Source organism: Agelaius phoeniceus, chromosome 2 (genome assembly GCF_051311805.1).
Source record: "Agelaius phoeniceus isolate bAgePho1 chromosome 2, bAgePho1.hap1, whole genome shotgun sequence".
Classification (NCBI taxonomy): Eukaryota; Metazoa; Chordata; class Aves; order Passeriformes; family Icteridae; genus Agelaius; species Agelaius phoeniceus.
In genome coordinates, this window is record NC_135266.1 from 109,639,562 (window position 1) to 109,654,819 (window position 15,258).

At 37.2% G+C, this 15,258-nt stretch overlaps 1 long non-coding RNA gene across 1 annotated transcript in view; it reads left to right on the top strand.

Moving 5' to 3' along the window:
- Positions 1-610: 610 nt before the first annotated feature.
- The window catches only part of LOC129135144 (uncharacterized), a 46,106-nt gene continuing 31,458 nt past the window's right edge, over positions 611-15,258 (top strand). The window contains exons 1-4 of the long non-coding RNA XR_013181188.1: positions 611-713; positions 2,603-2,662; positions 5,497-5,521; positions 10,789-10,962. This is a non-coding gene — a long non-coding RNA (uncharacterized LOC129135144). The remainder of the gene's footprint in view (positions 714-2,602; positions 2,663-5,496; positions 5,522-10,788; positions 10,963-15,258) is intronic.

The following is a 15,258-nucleotide window of genomic DNA, read 5'->3' on the forward strand; positions in this document are numbered from 1 at the left end:
CTTTTATACTCCTCTTCCCTTTTATGTATCTCTGCTTCTGCAGCTCCAGCTTCACAAGGAGCACATCAGAAGGTGCCTTTTTTGTGCTTTTCAGTTTGTATGCATCTCTTTCAGGTTCTTCATCTCAGTCCTTGTTCAAGATTTTTCTTATCACTTCCTTCTCTTTCCTGCCCTATGGCCTTGTGCAACTATTGTTTCAAACTTCAGACAAGAACCTAATCTTATGCTTTCTCAATTACTACTCTCCCCCACTCTGTATTTATGAAATTTTCTGTATTTACCAGCTCCATGGGTCTTTCCTGAGTTAGGAAAAACTTCCATTTTTCACACCAGCTACCAATCCTATTTTTCTTCTGATAGCTCCCGCCCAAATCCCCTTTTTGTTTACAACAATGACTTTTTTTCTCTTTATCACCCAAAGGGCTGTGGGACATTTTGCAAAATTCAGCTTTTCCAAATGAGGCTGTTATTCTCCCTTACATTAGGATATTAATTTCTCAAATGTCTTGAAGATGCAGATAATTTAAGAAAATCCCCAGTAAGCATACTCTTGTTTTCTTTTTATCCCATATATTGTATTTCTGCTAGGTACAGTGATATTACTTGTCACAGACATTTTCTGAAAAATCCTTTCACTGGGGTTTTTCTCCTGAGAAGCTGAGAGGCCTCAGAAACTAAATGTAAACAATAATTATCTGCTGCTGTGGAATGTGGTGAGTGCATCTTTGATTGGTCTCAGGTGGTTGTTTTTAATTGATGACCAATCACAAGTCCAGCTGTGTCAGGAACTCTGGGCAGTCACAAGATTTTACTATGCATTCTTTTCTAGCCTTCTGATAGCTCCTTTCTCTTTTCTTTAGTGTAGCTTTAGTATATAATTTTCTTTTAATATAATATATATCATAAAATAATCAGCCTTCTGAAACATGGAGTCAAGATTCTCATCTCTTCCCTCATCGTGGGGACCTGCAAACACCACCACAATTACTTGTGAAGAAAGTAGCAGCTTGACAAGTTTGAATCAACTGGTGTAAATGTATGGCTTGTTTCTGCTATTCTGTTTCATATGTCAGCACATATGATGTGTCAGCATCCAAAAGGGTATCTTTTTTTCCTTCTTGTTTATTCTTTTTGCTAAACGTGGAGGATTGCCAGCAGCAGGTCCCTTTTGCTGGCATTAGGAGGACAGGCTCAGCAGGGCTGGGAGGCTGAGGCAGCTTTCCTGTGCATTTCCAATTCATCCCAGCAGGTTGTCTCTCTGTGGCAGGATGACACACAAAGTGCACTGTGGGATTGTGGTGCTTTCTGCTCTACAGATGGAGAAGAGAGTACTTGTGTCTGTACTTCAGATCTAGAGCTAGACAGAGCCTGCCTGCAGTCTTTTATCCTTGCATATATTGTGAGCAATCTTGAGTGTACAGCACAATCTAGCAGGTGCTCTTTCCCAGCTGAAGATCCCACGACTTATTCTGAAAATCAAAAAGAAAACCTGTGCACACACTGACAAAAGAGTGAGATCCTCAGAGTCCGAGCAGATGAAATTGCTACTTCTGAAGTTGCCGTACCAGACTGGGTTCTGTTTTGCTTGGCACATCTATTATTGATATGCTTGCTGTGCTGATGTTGTTCATGTAAATACAGGAATGAATTGTACTGAGGTATCGGAATTGCTGGTACCTGCCCTGATTTGATGATGAATAAATGAAAGCACTGATTCCTGTTAGTGCTAAAGAAGGGCTAAATGATTCACTCACATATACATGTACTTTTACAATTTCTGTACATTATTAACTATCACAATATGTTTAATTTTTTTAGACAGAGGGCTTCTTAATCAACACTCCTAAACCATCAAATGATGAATGATATTTTATTACAACAGATTGTATTTCTTAGAGAGTGATAGTGTTATGCAGGCTTTTTGAATTTCCAGTGAATAGTTGCACATCTTTGTGACCTGTTAATGCACACCAGCTCAGAGCCAAATAGCCACTAGCTATTCAGAGAGAGTGTGACATTTCTGAGTTCTCTTGTTTTCTCCTACAGTCATATTTCCAGAAGTGACATCAATTAACACATCAAACATTTCCTCTTAAAGATTTTTTCATTTGTACTGAAACCCTTTTAATTTAAAGGTATAAATGTTTTTCCTAGTTTTCATATGATGTTTAGAAAAATGTATGTATTAATACATGAATTACACTGGTATAGCAATCCAAAATTAAGTGGGTTTTATGTATTTATATGTTCTATATATTCTCCCATATAGGATTCATCCCTTTTCTTAGCATTTACTTGCCTGTGATTTGGATAAAAAGCTCATGTTACCTCCCCAAATCTGCTGACTAGCATAGAGCATGTAATTATCTCCTGGAGGGGGGGGGGGAAGTTTCTTGATCTTTAATATATTGGTGTTCTGAAAGATTTGAAAAAAAAAAAATTGTAAATTAAAAAGGTTACTTTCAGACATAATTAACCAGAACTTAGACTTTTCCCTGCTATTAAAATATAGGTACCTACTGTCCAGGGTTAGAAAACAATTATTTCTATGATTTCCTGCATGTTCATTACTGAAATGTGATCCTGTGGTGTCATTTTTCAGTGAAGGTGTATAGGAGGTGACTGAGCTTTAGAGGTGAGAGCAGGATATTCCATTCAAAAGGTAAGTGGGGGTTCAGCAGAGTGAAAAGATAAATATTCTTGCTGGTAACAGCAGGAAATGCTCTTTGATGTGTTCTCTGGCAGTTCAGTACAAATGGACCTGTCATGAATGCTGATGGAATTGAAAACTAACTAGAGGAGTCAGCCTTGAGAACATATCTCCTTACAATCCTGTTTCGGCATTAGAAGTATAGCATTTTATAAATAAGGAAATAAGTCAGACAATCCAAACTTATATTACCAGTGTATACTATGAGTAATTTTCAGAAAATGCTATTAAGATCTATCAGGAAGAAATATTTATCTTTAAAGGCAAAAGTCCTTGAGCTTTTTGAATAGTGAAATTGTAATCTAGCTAGAAACTAATTTTTCAGAAGGTATATTGTTTTCAGAAAGGACAAGAAGTTAAGATTCATATTTCTCATAAAAATCCAAAGATTTATTAGAACCTAATATTTCATTAGCATTGTCCATTGGGGTAGAGCATTTCAAATAAACAGATACATGATTTTTTTTGATGTCAGCTTGGTAAAATAAGTTGAGATACTTTAGTTTTCTGTATTATAATATTGAACTCCACGTACTTTCCTGATATTTCACAACTTGTATTGAGTATCTTTGTATGCTATGCTCATCCAAATAGATTTCCCAATTTATGAAATATATTATTCCTCCCCTCACATAGACCAAGGAATTTTGCCCCACACCATGATATATGTGCTTCAGCCAAGAGGAAGCCAAACCTAGTAGATAAATGAAAAATTAGGTGCCTTGTTGTAGCTGAAATTATTCTTCAACCTCCAAAACATTGTGGCCTTTAAATGTTAAAAGGGGATTTATAAGAAAGATGGGAATGGGTGTTTGAGCAGGGCCTGTTGCAATAGGACAAATTGTAATGTTTTCAGACTAATAGAGGGTTGGTTTAGACTAGGTATAAGGATGAAATTTTTGCAATGGGGGTGAGGCAAATGGCACACTTTGCTCAAGGAGGTTGTAGATGCCCTGCTCCTGGAAAAATTCAAGGTCAGGCTGGACATGGCTCTGAAGAAATGACCTTGCTCCTTGTAGGGTGTTGGATGAGGTGACCTTTAAATATTCTGTGATTCCATCCAAATACAAATGTAGGCTTGAGTGAGAGCAATATACTTTACATTCCATGCAGAATACATTATTTTTATTTATGTGTTTTCCTGGCTGCATAACCATACAAATGGAATGGCTTGGAATAATTCATTTGAAGGATAACATATATACACCATCTCTAATTTATAAATGATAACATTGTACAAATAGCAAAAACCAAGCCACTTGCAGTAAAAATTGAACCTGGAAATAAAATAGATGGACTCTCATCCTTGGGGAGAAGTTTGGGTCCCATGAATGCTCTACTGCTTGAGAATATTTTACTAGAGATAGAAATTATCCTTGCCAGGGAAGCATCACAAGATCAGAGTTTTTAGATTTTATAAAATTCCATGTTGCAGGGAGGGACAAGAAGATAGTGAAGTGAATTTCAGTAATTCTTGAAATAACCACTGCTTCTAAATGGAAGTGTTTTAAAGAAGATTAAGAGGCTGCTCCTGGTTGCCAAATGTGAGCTATCCTGAGGTACAAGTGCTACTGACCTACACAGCAACAACAGGTAGCCTTGGGTTTAATGTTCACTTGGGAAAGAGAACTTCCATAGGGGGAATATGGTTCTGGGTTTGAAATTCGCAGATGTTGAAGACAAATTGCCTTCATCAACCAGTAATTTTGATAAATTTTTTTTGTTTTGTTTTCCCATGGTTATGTGGGTCACACTTTAATTGTAGTGGCTGGAATTATGATGGTTATTAGACAGAGTTTCTCCTACCACACTACAGGATTTTTTGGGTTGGTATTTTGGCTCTGAAATGATTCAGGGTATTAAATAGATGCCGCCTAAGACATCTATTCTGAAGAAAAAGTATTGAAATATGGAAAACAATTATAATAAAGGGGAAAAGATTTAGCAGTTCTTTCTACTTCAGTGAGGGTTTCAGAACTAATTTCTCCTTTTTTTCATTGAATGAGTAGAATTGGTTGGAGGAGGGATTGAGCAAATAAAAGTTTAGAGTTTTTCTAATAACAAACTCATGTGTCAGCAGTTCTGAATGATGACAGTTTTACACAGCTAGATATTTTAATGTAGCACTATTAATACAGCTAATGTTCTCCTGACTATGGAGAAGTTGGAGGAAAAAGCTTTCCTCTATCAATTTATCACAGTGCTTTGCCAGAAGGAATCTACTTAATTATATCTTAATTTGTAGCTTTAATAAATGCTGTGAAATTGCCTTTTTTTTTTGGCAAGACAGTACTCAGTATAATCTAAAAAAATTGAGTTGCAACATGCATGATACTAAATTTATTTTTTAAAAAAGATTTTGTTAGAAAATAATGCATGATGCTAAATCTATGCTTTAAAAAACTGCTCTAAAGAAACTCTAAGGAGTTTGTAGTCTAAAGATTAAGTTTCACGTGCAGATTAAAGTTTGGCCACATGTCAATTACGAAAAAATTCAGATCACCTTCAAAAAGTCAGAATAAAACCCAAATTGTTACCTTACAAAACAAAATAAAACCAATGAAAATAGAAAGAAACTAAATAAAACCAATATATTTTTCATATCCTTAATAATTTTAGTTATATATCTATTTAATTGCACATCCTCATAAAAACAGTTTTATAATATTGCTTTGTAACTGTGTACTTTCTATGATTTTACAAGATGTAAATTGTTTTAGGAATTGTTTTTTTATAACTATTGATTCCAAAAATATTTCTCTTATTGTTTCTTATACTCTTTTTAGGGGGGTGGAATGCAACGAACTTAAGGTAAGTTAATGTAATTGAAATCAGTTCATGTTAACTTTTTCAGTATAAGAGAAATAGGAAGCATAAGCAAGACTAACTTATAGCAATCTGTTATTTTCATCTATCAACACATACTCCACAAAAAGGCATTGAAGCACCAGAATTTATTTGCAGGCAAACTAAAATTATTCTTCTGATTGATATTTGCTATTTCCTGTTACTCTCTGATGAAAGAAAATATAGTTCCTTGCTATACAAAATCTGTAATATTCATTCATAGTATAAATGGCTCCCAAATGATTATTTAAGCCAAACAAGGTTTCATTGTCACCAGGGAGTGTCAAGCAAGGTCTTGGGATTTGCATAATAATTGGTTTGAAACAAGTGATATTCCATACAGAACTATGTATACAGAGAGTAATGAATATGGTAGCCACAGTCTGTGAGATCAGTATCAGCACCATAATGAAAACTGAATATTTTTCAGTCTTTGGAGGTTTTCAAACATCCATAAAGCTAATGAGCTAATTTAGATAAGCATTAAACATGAATTTAATCACATTACTGGTAATTATTAGCAGACACACAATATGAAGGCCTTACAATTTCCTTCAAAAGTTGTAATTAACCATAAAAAAATAAATTGTTTGACCTAATGTACTGCATATAAATGACTCAACTAAATACTTTTTGATTTAACAGAATGCTTAGCTTAGAGTCATTTTTCCTTATGTATTTTTCAGCTGAAAGTTCAAGTGTGTTTTTTGCCGCACATTAGCTTAAGAGCAAGAGCTCATATGACTGCAGATGTTACTCACTGAAATAAAAACCTATTTCCTAAACAAACACAGCATAACTTTATCTGATCTATGGCCTCCTTCCTATGCTGGTCATGAGTTAGCAGGTAAGAACCTGCTGCCAGTCATCTCCCCAACTCCTGGGAAATACTTAAAGTTAAGCATGTGAGAAAAAGTCTTGAGTTTAAGCAGAAAAACTGCACTCAAACAAGATTTGGAGTTCTGCTTGGCAAGCATGGTCAGGAGCATCTGACCCAAAAGTCTTGGGACAGACAAAAAAATTTTCTCCCTGGCAGCCTACAGCTACGTTCCCAAAGCATTTCAGTGATAGAAGGCAATGCCTGGAGCATAAAAATAAGTTTATATATAATTTTTTTAAAAAGTATTTTGAAATACAGTTTCCAGCTCTAGAAATGTGTGACCAGATAAATATTTTTAGTTTGTGCTGAAGTAAAACAGCTCTTTCCCAAAGGGTTAAAGCTGGTGTGTATAGAGTCTGGTCCCTGAAGTTATGGTTCTGGAAAGAAATGCTTAATAATCTGATTTCAAATAATGGTAGAGAACTGTTTTTTGAAAGCTGGCAAATGACTGTGACTCCTCAATTTCTCTCAGGCAGAAGGAGAGGGCTTTCTTATTTAACAGAGTGGTGAACTCATCTACTTTTTCATTTTTCAATGGACCATTGCTCAATAACACATCTTCCATGCCTTTACTCATGTTACTCAGAAGTTAAACTTTTTCAGCAATATTGAAAAATGGAGATTTAGATGAAAAGAGATAAAAGGCCTTTTTTCCAATGGATTATCACTGATATAAAATTATTATCTTTTCAGAGGCTTGTAGAAATCCATATTTTTCACTGTAAAATTGGCAGAGAAACCATTTTCTGTGTAATAAATTTTCAGTAAAAAATGTTCAGCCACCTCTCTGCCTAGCCATGCTAGCTATGCTCTCTGTGCCTCTGATTAAGCTGAAGCCTTTTCTGGGCTCCTACAGGTCAGCTCTCAACCTAGAATGTTCTTTTGCTCACAATGATGTGGGTAGAGGGGAATCAAGCCACTTTTTTCTGTCTGAGAAATGAAGAACAATATGTGCCATGCTTAAATCTCATGTGGGATTTTTATGAAAACTCCCTTCCAGCACCCAAGCCCCACAATATTTGGCCTAGGAACAAGAAGAATTCCTCAGATGGAGGAGTAGTTAATGAGCTGTAGGGATACAGACATCATCAATCACCAGGTGTAGGTGCCTCTGTTGGGTGAAATTCTCCTGCTCCTTTCAGCTCTTTCTCCTTCCTCTCCTTCACCCAACTGCTCCTCACTCTACTTGAGAACATTTTCCTCTCCTTCCACCTCTCCCTTCCCCTGATATAGTCACAGTTTCTTCTTTTGTTCTTCTTCCAGCTGGGTAATCCTTGCTAAATAGAGCACTCCTGAAATATTGTGGAGCTGTGATGACTCCTGCAATTGCATTCCTCAATTTATTTATGTTATACATCTTTCTCCCATGATATGTTTATGTAAGCAGCTACAACAGTGGAACACACTATCTATAGACTAATTAGAATTTACTATAATAAACACAGCTATGAATCACGACTTTCATTATTTCCTGCTCTAATAAACTGTTGATATAATCCAGGACAATGACAAGGAAATGACCATTAACAACAAATATTTGGTATTTACTAATTAATTAAAGCTGCTCATTAATTTTTTTGAAGGATAAGGATTCAAGAAAGAGGCCATTCATGTAATTTACTGTAAATGGAAACCAAAATATCTTCTCTTGGAATTAAAATTTTCATGAAATTTTGCATATTGCATTTAGGACCTTGTGGGTGGAAAGCTACAGCTGTTTGAAGAATAAACTTCCTCATTTCTTTCTCAGTCAGAGCACTCAGAAGCTGTATGGTGTATATGTGAAATTGCATTAAGCAAATTAAAAAAACATGTTTTCTTTTGCACACTGACTTCATGGAAAGAATACTTCTTATGTTTTTGTGCTTTGTCTACAGCAAATGGAGCTGTGACATTATCTCCATGTCTCACCTCAATGTCTCTTAGTTCTGTTGTGTTTACCTAATATAAGACAAAAATAAAATATATCAGCTTCTTGCAAGAATAGAAAATTGGACTGAGAAAAGGTTTTTAACTTTGTTGCCTCAGGCACAGCTTGAGTTAAGTGACTCCCATGCCTATGAAACTGATTTCTGCAGCCCATCTCCTGGAATGACTTCACACAAATACTCATGTCTTCTTTTGCTGATGTCTTTCCCTGTCTGTTTTTGTAATACTCTAATTGCACCTGGGCATTCTCCTCCTATTGTTTCACTGTGTCAAAATTGAGTTTGAGAAATTTCTAGCTGTTTAAAAACTCAGGTTTAATTAACATATGATGCTGTCTTACCTCTTTCAGAGTCTTTACCAGGAGCCTAAAGCATTTCACGTCCTGTGTTGATGAAATTTTTCCTAATTTTGATGTATACTGGGAAAGCATGACATGTAATGAGAACATGTGGTGATAAGAAAGAGGATATTAGAAAAAACAGCTTTAATAAGAACTCTGGGATTTTCCCTGGTTATGACAGGGATTGTCTCTCATGGTGTTGAGGGGCTGCTTGTTGGTGCTGAGGAGGTTGTGGAACTGCACAGCCACTTCCCAGGGCTGTGGTGGAAAATGTACTTTGGACAGAGCAGTTCTTACTCAGACACTGGGGCTCCACTGCCTGATTTATGTCTGGGAATCTGGGCTTTTGGAGCATGAAAACAAATTTTCTTGAGCTATGTTGAATGTACTGAATCTGTATCTTTAATAAAAAGGTTGTTATTAAGGAATATCCTTTCAGGATATTATTTTATAGCAATGTTAATATATTAATATATAGTAATAATAATACTGGATAACAATATATTAAGACTATAACTTCAGGAATATTGTCCCAAACTAAGAAAACTATTTTTGAAACCAAAATAATCAAAACATAACCACAATGGGTGTCAGCAGAAGAAATACTGAGTTTTGTTAGTGTTTCTTTTTGTTATAAATTATTCCATGCCTACCATATCACGTTTCCAATTTTCCAGAGCCAAAAGTCTGACTTTTGTAAAATGTATTTTGAAGCTTATTTGTGTTTGGTTTCTCGGAATTCAAAATGATCTTTTCAAGTTGAATGAATCCATACCTAAATTTTACAAGTAGTACAGTTCCAATATGCTTTTGGAATATGATATTTTTTTAAGTCCCTCATGGTGGGACTAGGGCATTCTCTTAGATCATGGCAGAGGAACCAGTGCACTTCCAACTGCATTTGAGATTTTTTTTTTGTAGAAGTTAACTATTAAATTTTATTACTTGCAACTGTCGTTTTTAAGCTTAGTTTTTTATAAGCAAGGAACAGGTATATTCATCATTAATCTGACAGAGATGCATTAATTTATGTCTCATGATAATCCAAAAAATTAAGGTAGCCTCTCTTTTTTACCCCCTAGGAAAGGTACTTGAAAAATTATAGTAATTATTTTTGTCTCAGTGAATCAGAATGCATTATAATAGATAGAAGAAATATTCCTATACCATGCTTGCCATCCTCCTCTTTTTATCTTTGCATTTTCAAATAACAGGAAGAAAAAAACCTAAAAAAGAATAACGAAAACCAGTGTAATTTTGACCTACGTAGCTCCTTCAGTCAGTCATTTCTGTTTTAAAAAAACCCCACTAAATGAGAAAAAAATGATGTGCCTGTATGCCTGTGGAAGCAGAGGGCTCCAGTGGGATCTTGTTCATTCTGTGAGTTTTTGTGACCTCTGGATGAGCAGAGCACTGCGCATGAATATGTACCAGCCAGGCAGATGTTACACTTGCTGACCTTCACTCACTGAAACTGATAATCAGTTTGGCTGTCATTCATTGTCCTTTTGAGGCTTTCTGGCAGCAAATGAATGCCAAGGAGACATATTTGATCCTGTAGGTCCTGCCAGAAATTAGGTTTGGACTTGGATATTTTGAAATGAATCTGAGTCGAGTTTGACAACAAAGGGAAGGCTGCTGCAGTAACATGTGCAGGTGATGCACTTCTCAATCTGTTTGTATTCTCCAGACAGGGAGAGATCAGGGCCCTTTCCTGCCTTTTATTCAGCTGTGGATATCAAGGCCGAATACACAGTAATGTCAAAACATATAATTTATTTATTTATGCAGACAAACTGCTACTGAAGTTGCACCTGTGTAACCTAATGAATGGGGCATCAGTGTTTGAGTTAATAACAGGCAAAGAATTAATTACCAGCAGCAGAAGTCTTCAGCTTTGTAATTTGGAAATTAGAATGGGGTGAGGACACACATAAAATATTATTTTTTTTTACACAGCTAATAGCGTCTTGCATACTGTAGTTGCCCCCTGCATAAATAATGTTTTATTAAAAAGCAAGTTTTGAACATTTTTAATAATTTTTGGGTTTTTTGTCCCCCTAGTATTTCAATGGTTTTCAGAGGCTCTGCACAAGTAGATGAGGATGAGCAATCCATGTGCTGGATAGAAGGAATGTGGCAACAGAAGAATAACAAGGTTTAAGAATCAGAACATATGAGTATTTGTATGGCTTCAGAAGCTGCAGTGGGACACAGGCCTGCCAGGCTTCACAACCATCCAGAAACTCAGAAAAGGTAAATATACTGAATGTGCTTTTCAAGTGGGGGGAAAAAATAAAGAAACTTAATTAGTAGTAATCAACAAAGATTGTGCTGTTACATACTGGAATTTAGACTCCAGGGCTGTAATTGCAGCTTTCAGCTGAGGAGCATCCAGCGCAGCTCATCAGCAATGTCAGCTTGGTCCTTTTTCAGGCTGCAGTTTTTATGTGCTGATCTATTCTTCTGCCATAACTGTACTTATCCAGAGGGCTGTGATGAACAGGAAAGAAACCCTGGACCAGCAACCCCCTCCCTCTGCCTCTATTTGCTCCAAGGAGAGGAATCAGAAACTGATATTCTCTCAGGAATATGAGGGTGATCCCTTGATTATTTTAGCCTTCAATTGCCTTTCCATTAGCAGTCGTGTTCCACTAAAACACAGGTGTGAGGAAAAAATGCACAATCCTGTTCCTAAAATCCTTCAGTGAGCTCCTAGGGCAGTAGGAGTCCTTAATGGCTTTGCTTCCCAGCTGACCTCTCAGTGTTCCAGGGCCTTTGGGGTGTTGCTGGCCCTGCTGTACGAGGTTTGCACCTGGAGCTGAGCCAGGGCTGAGCCACATCTGCACTCAGCAGTGACCTGGGCTGTTCATAGCACAGCTCACAATTTTCACGGAGGAGCTCGAGTTTTTTGAGCACTCTCCAGCCATGCAAGTTCCCATGCCATTCACTAACCCAGGCTGTTTCTTATTCCAGAGCTTTTAGCCTCTGTTTCCGTGTCACTGCTGAGTGCAGATGTGATCCGTGCTGGTTAAAGGGGTGTTCAGAAAGATGAAAGGAAATGGCTTTTAGACAAGGGTGAAAGAGTATCTCACTTGTATCCATGAATGTGTTTTTCACTTTGAGAATTTATATGGTAATTTAAGAAAAAAGAAAAAACCAAACCTTACTGAAGATTTTTAAGATTTGTAAAGATATGTTGTTAATAATATATATGCTTTCACTGTAACTACACTATCCATAATTCCATGTGGGTGTAACCAAGTAAATTTTCTTTTAAACTTTCAATTTTCTTTTCAACCATTTTTCAACGATTTTCGACCATTTTCTATTAAACCTAGCAATCACATGTAAGAAGTTCCATTTCCCCATTGACTTTCCTGCTTTTCCAATTGTGTTTCAGCTGTAAAAATCTGCAGTCTTAATGGCAACTAAAATCTGATCAGCAGCACAAAACCACCCTAGAGTGATATGAAACCACTGAATCCTTTGAATCTTGTCCTGCCTGAGACCTTAATCCTGGCTTCAGAATGAACACTTTTTAAAATATGGGAGACAATTCAATCTCTGAAAAATTGTTATCCCAGGGATTTCTACGACACAGGTTCTCAGTTCCAAAGGAAAAAAACCAGGAAAACATTTCTGACTCTATGCAGGTGAAAATTAGGAGGCAGGTAGGGTGATAAGAGGAGAGTCTAAATTTGCAGTTTAGGGAATTTTCCAGGTTATTTGGCTCAGAAAAAAACCAACCAAACAAAAAAAACCAAAACATAAATCCCTGTGTATGTTTATTCTCCGTGTATTTTCTTTTTCAGGGTGACATTTAGTGTTGGTCACAAATGTGAGCAGAAGTTTGCTTTGTTTGGTTTATTTTGTCTGGAAAAAAGCACTAGTTGGCTTGTGCTTTACCAGAAAACTGTTATTGTTGTGCTTACACGTGCAAGTAAATAAGATATAAAGTGGCATAATGGTATCCATTCAGCCAAGTCCTGTTTGTTGAACCGACCACCATTAGTGGCTGTGAATGGGTCTCATTGTGCTGGTGTCAATGAGGTTGTGCTTAGTCCTGTGAACTTGAGAACAGTTGGTTATGGCTGAGAAAAAGGCTAAATAATAGGATTTGAAACAGTGTTTTGCAATTACCAAGGCACTGTTACTGAATATTTGCTTTACTCTGCAGAGAGGGACTTCGTGTCCAAGCAGAGATCCTCAAAACTGAATGTGCAGGACTGTTTCAGTCTGAGTCTGGGAGATTCGTAGGCAATTCTGTGGTGCTGTATGATGTTCTATTTCCAAATTCATGGTTCTGTGTCTTTATTGGACTGCATGTTTTTAATGTAGCCAGGTCTCCTCCAATATGAGTAACTCCTTTATTTGCACTCCCCCATTGCACAGATCCCAAATATCTTTAACACTGCCAAAGTGGTATGAACATAGTTAAGAAGAGGAAGCCTCAGATCTTCTGCTGAGGAATGATGATTAAAGAGATGTTTTTTTATTTCAATTATTAGATGGACACAGAAATCACTGTCCCATAAACATGTGGCATTAATGCAGTGGTGCCCAGTATGCAGTATATCCCTTTGGTGGATGAAAAGCTGTTTTCTTGCTGGGGCTTTAGGAAGTGATGGGAAGGAGGAATTGGTTCACTTGAGGTGCTGGAGACTGAGCCTCAGAAGTAAAGTCATTCATCCTGCCTAGAAGGTGATCCTGGCCTCGAGACTCTCATCATTTGTTTGGCTTTTCAGTGGCCTGGCTGTTCCCTAGAGGTAGATCAGGGCAAAGGGAGGAGCTCAGAGTCTGCAGTTTTTGTGTCTGCTACTGTGCAGACAATGCAAACAACTGCATTGCAGTAAAGAGGGATGGGATGGCAGGGAACTGTACCCTGGAGTGCCTCTTCCTCTCTCTGCTGGACTGAAGAATATCATTGGCATGTACATTTCCCTTTGTCATCACTGGTAGGCTGGTCATACTTAAATGTATCATAATCCACTGAAATAAGTTGTTGCGTGTTTCATTACCAATTATTGGGTGATGGGAAGCAAAGGATTAGAAGAGAATTTGGAAAGGATATCAATTTTGAAAGGCAAAGAGGAAGGCTACAGAAGGAAAATGTAAACAGATTTACAGAATAACTCCCTCACCTGGTGTTACTAATGAAAAATATCAATACACCAGGAAAGGTAATTTGGTACATTGGTATGGGAACCAATGTCCTTTGTTTCAGTACAAATTGTGTTCTGGACACGGCAGAAACCTATGGGAAGGTGAAAATCTCCTATTTCCTGGCTTCTGTGAGATTTAGTAGAAAATACTGTTGAGGACAAGATAGGACTGTAATCACCACAACACACCAGCGTCACAACAACCTAGAAAAAGACTAATTTCAGTACCTATGTGCTGAAAAACACAGCCCTGTTTAAATAGAAGATTGTAGTCATGTGAATGTACAGGGAGCAATTCTTTTTTGTCAGCTGTGTTGGTCTCTCAGCCTAAAGGCACCTGCTGAGCTATTCCCACTCTCATTTCAATCCAGAAAATTCACAGGTGGTTCATGTTAGATTATGGGGACCTTCATGGCCATCATTTTGATGTTACTACTCCTCTGCTCACTGTATTTCAGTTCTTTGATCAGGGGATTGGTTTTCCTTATAGTCACAGATGGTTGCTGTTTGACAGGCTGACAGGCAGACAAAGTAAATAGGCATGAAAAGAAAATATTCCTTTGTTTTGGTGAGTCAGGCCAATGTCATGTGGGTAGACACTGCTCTGGGAGAGGGTATTGTGTGTGTAATGTCACATAGGAATCTTGCATCTTTCTTTCCTGGACTGTCTTGTCGAGGATTTGATCAACAAATCTGAGCTTACAGTGACATTTCACTGTTACCTTTTCAATTAAGGTGGTAAGCATTGCCATCACAGAGCAATGTGGAATTTGGAGGGGTTAGTCTGGAAAAATCCCATCTGGCAAAGATGTACCTGATCCTGCATATCAATAGGAGTTTTGAGCAGAGATCAATAGCACAATGAAATGCTACATAATTATTGTGTGTCCGTGCCTGTATCTACTTGCCTGCATTCAAAAAGAAATAAAACACTCAAAAAAAGCCCAATCAAACAAAACAACACTTCAGGTCACCAGAGACACATCTCCTGATATAGCATTAAATTAGTTACCCAGGCAGTGTAAATGCTTTTATGAAATATTTCTATATTATGAAAAGAGAAATCTAATAAATCAATACTGATTTTGAAATTGATTAAATACTTTGGGTTAAGGACTGTTGCACAGCATTTGTGGCAACTCCTGATGTGACATCTGGTCAGTGAATTCTCCTGGGGTAATTTTGTGGGATTGGAAACCTGGTTTTCCATAAAGAAATTGTTACTGACCTATTGATGTGATGTGACATTGCTTCCTTCTTTGGCAGCTTGGGCAGTAGCAGAGAGAGTTGGTCCCATCAGCCCTTACACTGATCTGCTGCCAGGTAAACAAGAAAAAGAATCAGATAGGGAACAAGCTGGCTGCCCCCTCTCTCCCCTCAAACCAAA